This window comes from Mesoplodon densirostris, chromosome 11 (assembly GCF_025265405.1).
Source record: "Mesoplodon densirostris isolate mMesDen1 chromosome 11, mMesDen1 primary haplotype, whole genome shotgun sequence".
Classification (NCBI taxonomy): Eukaryota; Metazoa; Chordata; class Mammalia; order Artiodactyla; family Ziphiidae; genus Mesoplodon; species Mesoplodon densirostris.
The window spans coordinates 4,282,497-4,297,799 of NC_082671.1; the positions used below are offsets into that span (position 1 = coordinate 4,282,497).

The 15,303-nt window shown below is 44.5% G+C and overlaps 1 long non-coding RNA gene across 1 annotated transcript in view; it reads right to left on the minus strand.

Moving 5' to 3' along the window:
• Nucleotides 1-15,303, minus strand: part of LOC132498752 (uncharacterized) — an 84,866-nt gene that overhangs the window by 11,680 nt on the left and 57,883 nt on the right. The window contains exons 3-4 of the long non-coding RNA XR_009533796.1: nt 6,464-6,633; nt 5,525-5,638 (exon numbers count right to left, since the gene is read on the minus strand). This is a non-coding gene — a long non-coding RNA (uncharacterized LOC132498752). The remainder of the gene's footprint in view (nt 1-5,524; nt 5,639-6,463; nt 6,634-15,303) is intronic.

The window sequence follows — 15,303 nt, forward strand, 5'->3', positions numbered from 1 at the left end:
CCAGCTAGACCAAGGCATTGGATCTTACGGATTCTTTCCCCCTCGTATTTGCTGGTGAGAAAGAAACTTCCTATCTGCAAGTATACCTTTCTGGGCAAATAGCAAGTGCTAAGGGTGCTCTTTCGTTCTCTTTTTGTTCCAGATATGCAATCTGGAGCCAGGGCAGAAATCCTGAGAGAGGAAACTAAATTTGCAGATGATGATCCAAGAGTTTTCCTTACACTGAATTTGGGATACATATTTTATTTATTTATTTATTTATTTATTTATTTATTTATTTATTTATTTTTGGCTGCATTGGGTCTTTGTTGCTGTGTGTAGGCTTTCTCTCGTTGTGGTGAGTGGGGGCTACTCTTTGTTGCGGTGTGCAGGCCTCTCACTGTGGTGGCCTCTCCTGTTGGGGAGCACGGGCTCTAGGTGCACGGGCTTCAGTAGTTGTGGCACATGGGCTCAGTAGCTGTGGCACACGGGCTCAGTAGCTGTGGCACACAGGCCCAGCCACTCCGCAGCATGTGGGATCTTCCCGGACCAGGGATCGAACCCGTGTCCCCTGCATTGGCAGGTGGATTCTTAACCACTGCGCTGCCAGGGAAGTCCAAGAATTTGGGATTTTTAAAACACAAAGCTGTATAAGCACATGTATTCTCTAGACAAACTAACTGGGTGTCTCCAAAGGGCAGACTGGGAGAAGTTACAAGGAGACATATTTTAGCTTAATGTAAGCAAGAATTAATGTAATTAATGTAATCAAGAATTAATGTAAGCACTCACACTTTCTGATTTCAAAAACATACTACAAAGCTACAGTAATCAAGGTAAGGTGGTACTGGGATACAGATAAACAGATAGATCAATAGAATAGAGTGTCTAGAAATAATCCCTCACATTTGTGATAAGTTGACAACAAGAATGTCAAGACCACTCAATGGGAAAAAATAGTTTTTTCAACAAATGGTGTTGGGACAACTGGATAGCCACAGACAAAAAAAAAAAAGAAAGTGAATACCTACTTCATACCATACACAAAAATTAACTCAAAATGAATCATAGATCCAAATGTAAGAGCAAAACCTATAAAACACCTAGAAGAAAACCTAGGAGTGAATCTTTGTGAGCTTTAGCTAGGCTATGGTTTCTTAGATATGACACCAAAAGCACAAGCAACAACAAGAAAAAAGAGATTCACTGGACTTCACTGTTGTTAGGAATGTAAAGCGGTGCAGCTGCTTTGGAAAACAGTCTGGCACTTCCTCAAAAGGTTAAACACAGGATTACCATGCAATTCCAGCAACTCCAGCTGGAATTATGCTATTTATATATTTGATAAATGGAGATAAGAGGATAAAAAAGCTTAGGAAAATTCCACTCCAAAGTACATACCCAAGAGAAATAAAACATGTCCAAACAAAAAATTGTACATGAATGTTCATAGCAGCATTATTCATAATAGCCAAAAAGTGGAAACAACTCAAATGTCCATCAACCAATGAATGGATAAATAAATTGTGGTATATCCATACAATGGAATATAATTCGGGCATGAAAATGAATGAAGTACTAACACATGCTACAACATGGATGGACTTTGAAAACATTATGAATAATCTGCTGTTAATCCCATCCAGTATACTCATTATCTCAGACATTACAGTTTTTATTTCTAGAAGTTGACTTTGGGTCTTTTAAAAATATCTTCCACATCTCTACTTAATGTAGTCAATCCTTCCTTGAGCCTCTGAAGCTATGGAACAGAGTTATAATAGCTATTTTAATGTCTTTGCCTGCTAATTCTAATATCTGCATCAGTTCTGAGTCAGTTTGTTTACCTTCCCCATTACGGGTCATAATTCCCAGTATGCCCACTAAATTTTCATTAATTCCATTCACTGTGAATTTACCTTGCTGAGTGCTGGATATTTTTGTAGTCCCAATTCTTGAGTTTGTTCTGGGGCACAGTTGTTTGGATACAGTTTGATCCTTTCAAGTCTTTTTTTTTTTTTTTTTTAATTTGTTAGGCAGGACCAGGGCGGCATTTAGTCGAGAGCCAATTTTGCCCCACAACTGAGGCAAAATCCTTCTGAGTACTTTGCCTAATGGCTTGTGAATTACAAGATTTCCAATCTGGCTAGCGGGAACAGGCACTATTCAGGTCCTGTATGAGTTCTTGTTACTGTTCGCATAATACTTTCAGGTGGCTCTTTCCCTGACCTTGAACAGTTTCCTCACACTCATGTGCTGGTGAGTATTCTACTGAATACCTAAGGGGGACCCTCTGAAGATCTGTAGATTTTTGTTGTTGTCATTTTTCTGTCTGTGTAGCTCTCTCCTATCTGGTATTCTGTCTTGCAAACTCTAGCTGTCTTGGTCTCTCTGGACTCTAGCTTCAGCTCCTCACCTCAGGGAATCTTCGAGGCTCTACCCAGATTTCACCTTTCCATGCCACCATCTGGAAAATCTCTCAAGGCAGTAGGCTGGGCACTCACAGGGCTTACTTCATTTGTTCCCCATTTCATCAGGCCTGATGTCCAATATCTCAAAAATGGCTATTTAAAAAATATATTTTGTCTAGATTTTTAGTTATTTCTGGTGGGTGGGTAAATTTGGCCCCTTTTACTCCATCTTGATAGGAAGTGGAAGTCCAAGCTCATGCTAAACTTAGCAAAAAAGTAGAATTAACTGGTTCACAAAACCACAGAAAGGAAGAAAGTATACTGGCCTTAAAGTTGACTGGACTTTTTGACTCAAGTTTCACCAGAACACTTTCTCTTTCTCTCTCCCTCTGTCTGTCTGTCTCATTTCTACTTCTATATTTTGGCCACATTCAAGTGGAGGTCACAGCCACTGTCAGCTCTAGAGCCCACCCTGACAGCCAGCATGCCAAAGACAAAGACAGAACTCCTTTTCCATCTCCAACTTGGATAATTCGGTGGAAGGAGGGGCCTGACTTGGATGTATCCCATGTCTATGCACCAACCACTAAGCCCTAGAGGGTATGTTAAAAGGCTGACCCAAGAAGCAACAATCAAAAATGTATATCATCTACCTTACTATTGTACACGTAGGTTTGGGCATTTGTAAGTATTTTCTCATAATAACTTCCTGTAAATTGCTGTGTCAAAGGTTTTAGACAAAGCTTTTTTCATATTGTCAACTGTTCCACTGAAAAGTTGATACCACTTCACCCTCCCACCCACAGTGGGTAATTGGTACATTTCCCCTCACCATTACCAACACTAGGTACTTTTTAATTTTTTCAGTGTTACAAAGCTGGCTGGTGAAAACAATTTATTTCACTGTTATTTTAATTTGCAGTTCTTTATTATTCCTGAAATCAAATGTTTTTCATAGATATTCATTCATACAGTGGGTATTTACTGAGTGCCCGCTATGTGACAGTCACTATTCTAGACACTAAAGGTATATTAGCCTTTTGTATTTTTTATTTTGTGACTTTCTTATCATTTGGTCATTTTTCTACTGAGGCATTTGTCTTTTTTCTTATTATCTGTGAGAATTTCTTAGGTACAGATGGCATCAACTCTGTCACACACATAGCAAAATTTTAAAGCTTAAGTCATTTGTCTTTAATTTTGTTTTTTATAATATTTTAGTGTACAACTGTTTAATGTGTCAAATCCTTTAGATCCCTGCCCTTGACATTGATGTAGTCTTGTCACTTTGAAGCAGGTCACATCTGGCATGTTAGCCAGTTTCTGTTTGAGATTCACCAAGTCATACGTAAAAATCAGCTCTCTGGCATGTGCCCCTCCCAGAGCTTAATCTACTCTGGCTCCTTATAAGGCTCCCGGGGCTGCAGGCAGTGATTCAAAACAGGTTTTCTCCCAAAAGGCTAATTAAGAGAGGGAAGACTTCTGCTTCAGGTTCATCACAGACTTGGGTTATAAACAAATATTCTAGGTAATAATGTTATCTGCTTATCAATTTAAGAAAATCTATGAATAATGAGACTATTAACTCAAATAACAACACATTTATTTTTCATTTAGGAGTCTTTAAATTTTGATTTGCTCTGATCTGACAGCTGACATTTCCTGGTAGTCCCAGGAGAAAAGCAGGACAACAGCGTCCAAAAACGTAGGTTTGCAGGAGCTGCTTCTCTCATACAGGCTCATTTATCTGGAACAAATATCCTGCATATTCAGTAAAAGTAACAAACCGAAACATGAAGAATGTGGCTTCTTGGCTATGTTAGAAGGGGTCTTCTAGGCTCCAAATATATATTTTTTTAATGTGTAAAATACACAAAACTTTCCTGCTATCGTTTGTTTGGCAAAGTTAGTGTCCAGTAAAACTTTCTGCAATGATAGAAATGTTCTACATCTGTGCTGTTCAAGATGGGAACCATTAGCCATATATGTGGCTACAGAGCTCTTGAAATGTGGCCAGTGAGGCTGAGAAAATAAATTTTAAATTTTTTATTACATTTCAATTAATTTAAGTTTAGATAGCCACGTGTGTAGGGTTACCATATTTAGCAAATAAAAATATAGGATGCTCAGTTAATTATTAATTTCAGATAAGTGACAGATAATTTTGTAGTTTAAGTATATCCCAAATATTGCATGGGACAAATTTACACTACAAATTTATTCTTTATTTATCTGAAATTCAAATTTAACTGGGTGTCCTATATTTTAACTAGCAACGTTATATATGTGGCTAGTGTCTACCATATTGGACAATGCAGGTTTGAAGAACTCACAAAGTTCTTCACAATTACTCAAAGACTCTTGCAGGATTAAATCAAGGAGGAAAAATGGTTATGGTCATATCTTGGCAAGAAAAAGTGGCCTGAATTCTGAAAGAAAGCCATTAGATGCCAGGACCAGGACACCAAAGCAATTAAATTCAATCCAACAATCATTTATTGGAAGCCTTCTGTGTGCAGAAAACATACTCAGCTGTATATGCCAGTATGGCTGTACAAATTGCTGAGACCAGTGTCCATTTCATTTGGTTGGTTCCTGTTCTGTACTGGGTGTTAACTATCTTGAATATCATCCCTGACTGTGAAGAAAACAAGGCAGGATGTCTGGAGATCCTCCTCTCCAGGCATTTACAACCTGATAGAACAGCAGCTTTAAAAACAAACAAAATCGGGCTTCCCTGGTGGCGCAGTGGTTGAGAGTCCACCTGCCGATGCAGGGGACACGGGTTCATGCCCCGGTCCGGGAAGATCCCACGGAGCGGCTGGGCTGCCGCGGAGCGGCTGGGCCCGTGAGCCATGGCCGCTGAGCCTGTGCGTCCGGAGCCTGTGCTCCACAACGGGAGAGGCCACAACAGCGAGAGGCCCGTGTACCACAAAAAAAAAAAAAAAAAAAAAAAAAAAAAATCAAGAAGCCCTTTAACAAAAGATAGATGCTAAGTGATATATACAAGGAAAATGCTATGGGAATGTAAAGTGTCAGCCATGGAGGGAACCACAGGTGGATGAGGTTGTTTGCTTGGTTGTGGTGTTTTGTTTGCTTTGTTTTGCCAAGGTCTAATAAACTCATCTTCTTACCTTTTCTTCCTCGAGCTTGACACATTTTACAAACAAGACTTGTAGACCCCCATACGATTAAATCAAGGTGGGCATACTGGTGCAGGTATACTCCAAGAAAAATTCCACCACTTTCTGTAAAGAGAGCCAATGGATTCCTCAGTCAGAAACGCCAAACCAGTGAAATGCTATTCAATGCAAAAAGACATGTGTAGAGTACCTACTCTGATTCTGGGCTATGGAGTTAAGTTTCCAGGTGTAGCAGTCCAGTTATTCTACTTCCTTAATTTCTGCAGTTGAGAAGAAAAACACAGACTTCTCCATCAAGCCACAGACAGAGCTGGCTTGTATCAGGCCATCTAGGCCTGGCTCTGGCCCATCTCCACTGCGGAAAACTGCCAGTCACACGATGGCCCTTTCTCCTCCCCTTCCCAAATCTCAGCTCCTAGATGAAATCTAGGACAGTTGTCCATCTGAAATCTATCATGTCTGACATCATGACAGTTCAACATTTTCCCTAGATTGTGAACCCTGAATGTGGCTCACAGCTGCACGGTAGGTTAGAGCAGGTTATAGCAGCTGCAGTGTTGGCTGTTGGTGGTTCACAGCTGAGCTCCCTCTGAAGGACCCTTGGCGAGGGAGCTGCCTTGGCCAAGGTTCCACCCTTCCCTGGGACCACCAGCATCAAATGGCTGGTCCCTGGGGACGTGAGGCCACACCTCGTGTTAGTGGGGACAACTCTGCACCGTTATCCAGCCTCCACGGGCTCAGCTGAGGCCCCTGGTGCCACAGCATCAAAGTTCACCTTCTCCCTCTGCCCAGTTCTGCTTCCTTTACTGCCGTACACGTTTCATTCCTAAGAATACACTCCACCTCCAAAAAACACACACAAAAAACAAAATAACCCCAACACCCTGTATGTATGTCTCCATCTAGGAGTCTGTTTCAGGGGAGACTTACCGAAGACATAGGTTGTTGAAATATCTCTTTAAGTAAACTTCCAGCTTCTTACGACAAACTTCTCACTTTGTTGAGACTGGCTTTTTCTATTGCTTGGGAAAAACATGGCCTGAACTGCCTTTTTCCAGACAGATGGGCAAACTTCACAGAGGCGGGAGACTGAGAAGTTTCTGGAATGAGAGGAACCTTCCAGTGTTGGTTATATTATGTGGGGTGAGCAGACAGGTGCCTGCAATTAATCTTCCTATTCCTCAGTAAAGTGCCAGGACCCAGCGAGATATATAGACTGCTAAATACCCCTGAGCTAATCCAATCTTGCCCAGCAAAACAGTCACTTATTACAGGGAAGGCCTCCCAAGAGCCAATTTCACGCTCTGCTGGGAATAACTCCCTCCTCTTTCTTCCAGGAGACTTCCCACTTGTCCCTCTCCTGACTAACTTTTCTTGCAAGAATAAGAGCTGCTCTTTGGAGTCTTGGAAGTGGACTTTGCCACCTCTGATTCACAGCCACTTTCTCTTGTGGAATCTGACCAACATGTCTCTTATGGCCAGCTGTCACCCATTCATCTTTCCTCTGGCTTTGTGCCTTCTTTCGGCTTAGCTGCAAAGTGGGAAATGAGGGTGGAGTGGAGGGCGGTGCTTACACGGATGGAGTTCCTACTGTGTACCAAGCACTGTGCTGGGCGCTTCGCATTATCTCATTAAACCTCACAATAAACCTGGAAGATATATAATATATATGTGTGTGTGTATATACATAGATATATGTGTGTATATATATTACACATACAATATATATGCCCTTCCCCCACCCTCCAAACACACACAACACCAAGGTTCAAAGAGTTACATAATTTAGTTCTTTAAGATGTGTAACCTCTCCTCTTTAGGAAGTTATCAGTCTTAGCTAGGTTTCAATATGATTGTGAAGCAGCGTCCTAGGCTAATTCTAATGCAACTTATGTCCGTATTGGTCAAACTTGGTCCGATAGTGGTCTGGAGGCAGATCTAGCCCTTCAATAACCCCTAATTTTAGACTGTAAATCCTTTACAGTCTAAACTGTCCTAATGCTATAGGTCGGAGGAGGCATCAGAAACTGGGAGAATCTCCTACCAGCTGACGAACCTTCTTGTTGTATAACGGATTAATGAACTCATTTAACGAGTATTTACTGCACTGTTACTGCCTACCATGTGCAGGAAGCATGGTTGGGGGATGCTGAGGCCCAGGAACGAAGAGCATGGACTCGGGTCAGACTGCTTGAGTGTGAACCCAGGCTCCATCACTTAGGAGCAGCGTGACCTATTCAAGATCTACTATACTAGATACTAGATATTAATCTACTATACTAGGTATTGCTAATCTCTTGGGTCCTCAGGTTTTTCACTTGTAAAGTAGAGATAAAGCACCTATTTCATGGGGTGGTGGGTAGTTGTGAGGTTTAAATAGGATTGTCTATGTAAAAACAATCAGGATCCTGATTCAGGAAACACATGGTTTGGGAGGGGAGATAAGATGTGTGTGTAAATAACAATACAAATTTAGAAAGTGATGGATGCTTTGATGGTAGAAATCATGCGTGGTGAAATTTAGAGGAAGGAAAGATTACTTCTAGGTGAGGAAATCAGAGAAGACTTCTTGCATAAAATACCATTCAAGTTGATGATATTCACACTGACCAGTAATAAACCTGTGAGTGGCAACCCTCTTGTCAACCAGTAAGTACCATCTAAAGTTTAAAACAGCACCAAGGGGGCTTCCCTGGTGGCGCAGTGGTTGAGAGTCCGCCTGCCGATGCAGGGGACGCGGGTTCGTGCCCCGGTCTGGGAAGATCCCACATGCCGCGGAGCGGCTGGGCCCGTGAGCCATGGCTGCTGAGCCTGCGCGTCCGGAGCCTGTGCTCCGCAACGGGAGAGGCCACGGCAGTGAGAGGCCCACGTACCGAAAAAAAAAAAAAGAAAAACAGCACCAAGGGACTTCCCTGGTGGCACAGTGGTTAAGAATCCACCTGCCAATGCAGGGAACACGGGGTCGAGCCCTGGTCCAGGAAGATCCCACATGCCGCAGAGCAGCTAAGCCCATGCGCCACAACTACTGAGCCCACACACCACAACTACTGAAGCCTACACGCCTAGAGCCCGTGCTCTGCAACAAGAGAAGCCACTGCAATGAGAAGCCCACGTACCACAACAAAGAGTAGCCCCAGCTCGCCTCAACTAGAGAAAGCCCATGCGCAGCAACGAAGACACAACACAGCCAAAAAAAATAAATTGTTTTTTTAAAAAAGCACCAAGTAACTGAGCCCTGGAATACAGTATCATGAGGCTGGGTGCCCAATGGGGATGATGACGTGCCTATGAGATCAGGAGAGGGTAACACATGTCCAACCCACAGATTCTGCTTTCCAGGCGGCTCCACAGCGTCATTCTGACCCTGGCAAGGTTTCTCCTGCCCAGGTGACTTTAGTCTGGGAAACACTCCAAATTAATGACTGTTGGCAAGAGTTTATAAAGTACACACCACGAGCCCTGAACAATGGTATGGGAAAGGATATCAAAGAGGGGGGGGGCTTCCCTGGTGGCGCAGTGGTTGAGAGTCTGCCTGCCGATGTAGAGGACACGGGTTCGTGCCCCAGTCTGGGAAGATCCCACATGCCGCGGAGCGGCTGGGCCCGTGAGCCATGGCCGCTGAGCCTGCGCTCCGCAACGGGAGAGGCCACAACAGTGAGAGGCCCGCGTACCACAAAAAAAAAAAAAAAAGAGAGAGAGAGAGAGAAAGAGAAGAAGGAGAAGAAGAAGAAGGAGGAAAAGAAAAATATGTGACCTCTCTTTCAGGGAGTTTATATGGTCTAGTTAGGAAGATAAGATTAACATACAAAATGGTTTTTATAACATTTATTGTTCGTTCTCCTGTTTAGAAAAGCAATACAATTTCACTGCAGAAAATTTAGAAAATTAAATAGAAGAAAAGCAAAACCATTCCAAATCTCATTACCCGAGATTAACCACAGTTAACAGCGTGAAGTGTGAAGTTTTCCAGCCCATCCTCCCCACGCTTGCAGACAGCGCACTGTCCCTACCCTCACCTCACACTTGCTCATGGGAGGGGGTTCCTGGGGATCATAAATCCTCCCGTTTCCTCTTTCCCTTCTGGAGATGTCTGCCTGGGAATGTGATTTGGCTTAAAGCACAGAGAAGGGTTTTTTTAAGCCTCTTCAGGCTCTCAGTGTAGCCATCGATCAACGACAGCTCTGTGGAGGATGATTCCCAGGCAGATGGGCCTCTTGTAAGGTGAGGACAAAGGAATTGGCTGCCACAGCTCTGCACCAAAACACTAAGGCTATTCCCACTTGGGTCAGAAAGCATCATGTTGTTTATGGGGAAATGGTTTCTTCTATAAGGCTGCTCCGGAGAGCACCGTACTGGAGAGTTAATATTAGTCGTGTGTGTGTGCGTGTGAGTGTGCTTGTGATTCTGGATGACTAGGAAGAAACCCTAATTCTGCATCTCTCAAGGGCAGTGAGAGCTTAAAAGGACGCAGGCCCACTTTGAGCGGACCTGCTTAAGGCAAGGCCCCCTGTGGTGGGCGTCTAGACTACAGGTCCTCAGCTAGGAGCCCCACGCAGTGTCGGATGGTACTGCGCTTACAACTGAAATTAGCATTCAACGGGAAACCATCAGGAAATACCGTATACGTTTTTGGATTTTCAGCTTTTATTGAAAGAAAGAGAAAGAAAGAAAGAAAGAAGGGAGGGAAGGGAGGAGGGAAGGCGGGAAGGAAGGTCTGATAATCAAGGGCTCTTTTTTTTTTAATTAAGGAAATTAGCCCTTTGGGTGTCATATTTTTTTCCTGGTGTGCTGTCTTTTTAATTTGGGGGGGGCTTGTAATTGCTGTCATTTGTTTTTATTTCTGTGCAGAAATTTTAAATTATTATGTAGTCAAATATATCAATCATTTCTTCTATGACTTCTGAATTTCATACCTTGCTCAGAAAGATTTTAGTCACCTGTTTGAGTTTGCAAACCTGCCATAACAGAGTACCACAGACAGGGTGGCTTAAACAACAGAAATTTATTTCCTCTCAGTTCCGGAGGCTGGAGGTCCAAATCAAGGTGTCGTCAGGGTTGGTTTCTTCTGAGGCCTCTCTCCTTGGCTTTAGACAGCTGTCTTCTCCCTGTGTCTTCTCTCTGTGCCTGTCTGTGTCCTAATCTCTTCTTACATGGTCATATCGGATTAGGGCCCACTGCTATGACCTTATTTTAAATTTAATTACCTTCCCTATCTCCAAAAACAGTTACATTCTGAGATACTGGGGGTTAGGACTTCAACATATGAATTTTGAGGGAACACAATTCAGCCCCTAACATCATCCAAGATTATTTCCTTAAATTCTCCAACTGTTTTACTTTTAATGGTTTTATTTTTAACATCCAAATATTTGATCCATCTGGAATTTGTTTTGGTATAAGGAATGAGGTAGGGATCTAATTTTTTTTCTAGATAGTAAGTTAAATGTTTCAACTCCATTTATTAATAATTTTACCCCCAAAATCTTGACATTCTACCTTTTTCTTTTTTTTAATTTATTTAAATTTATTTTATTTTTGGCTGTGTTGGGTCTTTGTTGCTGTGCACGGGCTTTCTCTAGTTGCGGCGAGCGGGGGCTACTCTTCATTGCGGTGCGCGGGCTTCTCATTGCAGTGGCTTCTCTTGTTGTGGAGCACGGGCTCTAGGTACGCGGGCTCAGTAGTTGTGGCCCACAGGCTCTAGAGCGCGGGCTCAGTAGTTGTGGCACACGGGCTTAGTTGCTCTGCGGCATGTGGGATCTTCCCGGACCAGGGATCGAACCTGTGTCCCCTGCCTTGGCAGGCGTATTCTTAACCACTGTGCCACCAGGGAAGCCCTCTACCTTTTTCTTATACACATTTCTCATGTATATTTGGGTCTATTTCTGGATACTATTTTATACCACTAATCTGTCAATTCCTGTGCCACTGGCAAACTTTTAATTATGGTAATTTTATAATATATTTCAATCCTCTAGGGCTAATCTTACCCTGTTATTTTTCCTTTTCAGAACTTTATCACAATTTTTGCACGCTTACCTTTCAGCATTTACTTTAGCATTGCCTTGTCTAGTTCTAGAAAAGTTCTGATGGCATTTTTGGGGGGTCAAATATATAGATGAATTTAAGAAGACTTTACATGTTGGTATAATTGGGACTCTACATGTCAATATCATTTCTTAGCATTGTTTACCCTTTTGTACTGCTTGACTTTTTAACCATGTACATGTCTTGTTTTTTGAGACCAGGAAAACGTGCGTTTCCATTCAAATAAAAAACAGAAAATGTAAAAGAATGGAGCAGAGGTAAACAACGATTAGCAGAGATAAATTTATCTAGAGGAGCCACTTTGGAGCTCCTTAAATTCTCAACCCCACAATTACATCTTCTGTTTACGGTAAGTCTTGCTTTCTCACGGTTGGAGCAAAATAGATTCAGCAACACATTTTGACACAGTCTGCACGCTGCACCAAAGAGAAATGTTAGTTCTCCCTTCTGCCGCATCTCATCTGTGCAAATTCAAAAGAGGCGCGCCTCTCTCAAAGGTTGTCCAGGCTGAGAGAGGCCGACGGTAGACGTAGCTGGCTTTCCCAACCCTCCCTGGCCACGGCCATCACTGTGTGACCGCCCCCAGGAGGGTCAGCTTCCCAGCGACAAAGAAGCTGCTCCAGGACCTCCCGCAGCCTCACCAGCGATCAGCTGCTCTTGTCACACGAGCTCCAGCGTCCTGCCTGCCCTCCCGGAGCACAGCCCAGGCCCCGTGCGCCAGCGCCCCGGCCTATAGCGCAGGGAGGTGGTGAATCCGGAGCCACGCTTCTGAAGAGGCGGTTTCCAGCGCTGTTGCTTGGGTGCCAAGTGAAGGCCTGCTAGCTCTCTCCTTTTCTTCCTTGCTTCGTGCATTCCCGTTCCGCACACGTGTGGGAGGATCCTTTTGAAACCAAGTCAGCACCGTGTCGCGCCTGGGCTCACAGCCCTCCGCTGAGCTGCCACCTCGCCCAGAGTGAGAACCCGAGTCCTCACAGTGGCCGACTTCTGGTTCCACGTGATGCGCCCACCCACCCCAACGCTTGTGACCTCACCTCCAGCTCCTCTCCCTGCTCTTCACTCTCCTCCACCACGCTGGCCTCCTCGCTGTCCCCTTAGCACCCGGAGCTCCCTCACCTCAGACGGCCCCACGGGCCAGTCCCGCACCTCCTTCAGATCTTTATGCAAATGTCACCGTCTCAGGGAGGCGTTTTCTGGTCACCCTACCTAACACTGTAAGCTCTATGCTTCCCACCCCTGTTCCTGACTTTATTTTTCTTGTCAGAAATAACAGCATACTTGTTTCTTAATTAGCATCCGTCTCCCCTCACTAGAATGTAGGCAGGGATCTTCGTCTGTTTGGTTGAGCGCTGTAGCCCCAGAGCTTAGCACAGTTGCCTGCTGTAAAGGTGTTCACAGGCTCACAGACGTCTGCTGAATGAATGAACCGATGACGGATCCCTCTGGGCTGGCATCAAGGAGATCCACCATCTCCCATCTCCCCAGAGCCACCCAGGCTTTGGAGTCCCTGGCTCTGGCTCACAGAGTAAGAGCTTCACTTTCATGGAACCATTCGACTGAGATCTGGGACACCTAGAGGCACAGCTCCCCTTAGTTTTTCAAGGAAACTGCCTTGTTTGCAGAGTGAATAACTAAGATCTCTTCAAAGATAAACCAAATCTAATTTTGCCTATAGTCAAACCTTCCTTGTTTAATAGGAAGGAAGCTCTGCCAGCCATGATGCATTTATTCATTGTGCATTTATTGTAATTTGATGCGTAGCATTACTGAAATAAATCTGTTTGCTAGTTCCCTTAGTCAGGGGAGAGAGGGTGCTCAGATATTCATTTATTGAGTGCCAACTAGAGCCAGGATCTTATACGGTGCTGGAGATAACTCCCGCCTTCATGAAACTCACAGTCTCCTGGGGGAGACACACAATAAAGTGAGTAGTAAACATACAGTTACAAGCTGGAAAAAGAACTATGAAGGTAACAAAGAGAATACTGTGACAGATGATAACGGAGATGGACCCTCTTTGATACGGGCAAGGAAGGCCTGTCTGAGGAGAAAGTATTTAAGCTGAAATTTGAGGGTGAGGAAGAGTCAGCCACGGCACACGCGGACACGGAGATCTGGTGTGTTCTCAGAGCTGACAGGAGGCCGAGGCAGCTGGAGCAAAGCGAACGGCAAGAAGCAGGCCTCGAGGATGTTGAGGATGTTGGCAAGATGAGGCCAGACCGTGGATCCCCCTGCAGGTCTCTGTGCACCGTGCAACCACTGAGGAGTTATTAAGCGGGTGATGACCTAATCCAACGTGCTTCATTAAAAACTCACTCTGACTCTTGTATGAGTATGGCAGCTACCAGCCACAGGTGGCCACTGAGCACTTGAAATACGGCACGTCAGAGCTGAGGTGCACTGCAAGTGTACAGTATACATGGTTTGGTATGTTTAAAGTGACATTAAAAATGTAAAGTATCTCATGAATAATTTTTATATTGATTACACATTGAAATGATATTTTGAATATATTAGGTTAATAGAATGTATGATTAAAATTAATTTCACCAGTTTTGTTTTGTTTTGTTTTAGTTTAAAGTGGCTACTGGAAAAATTTTGATTACACACGTGGTCATGTTCTATTTCTGTGGACACTGCTGCTCTTGCTGTTTACGAAAAACAGATTTGAGGGACTTCTCTAGTGGTCTAGTGGTTAGGATTCGGTGCATTCACGGAGGTGGTCCGGGGTTCAATCCCTGGTTGGGGAACTGAGATCCCGCAAGCTGTGCAGTGTGGACAAAGAGAAAAAGAAAAGCAGACTTGAGAGGGAGCAATGGGGGAAGTGAGATGACCAGTGATGAGGCTCTTGCTGGAATTCAGAAACGATGGGCTAGTTATCATGATGGCGAGGGTGTTAGCATGGAAAATGGAGAGAAGTATCAATAAATACATTTGAGGTCTGGTTTTTGGTGGTGATGGGGGTTGGATCTGTAGGATTTACTGATGAATCAAGGATGACTCCCACATTTCTGACTTGAGCAGCAGGTTACATGGAAGGGCTGTTACTGGGATGAGTAAAACCAGGGGAGGGGTGGGAAGGGAATCCCAAGCCCAGTGTTGGACATACTGAGATAGCCCCTCCCAAAGGAGGTGTCAACCTGGCAGCTCTGAGGCCAGAGCTCAGAGGAGAGGTTTGGACTAGACTAGAGAGAAAATTTTGAGCACATAAGAGGTACAGGGGGTTAGGAAGATGGTGTAGAGAAAAAGAGAAGAGGGCTGGAGCACGGGACCCCGGTGGGCCAGTTAGTTCATGCGTCATAAAGACAAGGGACCCCAAAGGGAGCAAAGGAACAGAGACCTAAGAGGGACACAGGGGAGTCGTGGCGCCACCGAACAAAGGGAGGAGCCTGAGAAAGAGTGTTCCCAGCGCTGACCACTAGCCGGAGAGTCCAACAGAGAAGCACCGACAGAGTCCAGAGGTCCCGGCTACGTGGGGCCGGATCCAGCGCTGAACCCGACGAGGCCACCTGTCGGCGCAGGAAGGGAGGGAGATGGTGGCGGACGGAGGGGCAGTCCGCGGTGAAGACTTAACTCTTCCAAGAGGTTTGGCTCGAGGAGGGCACCCGGAGAGAGAAGAAGAGTGCGGGAACGGTGATAGCCGGGTGGGATTAAGGACACGGGACGGGACAGGCGTGAGCAAAGGGACATAGCCCTCCAGTGGTGGAGGAGAGGTGATGGGCCACGGG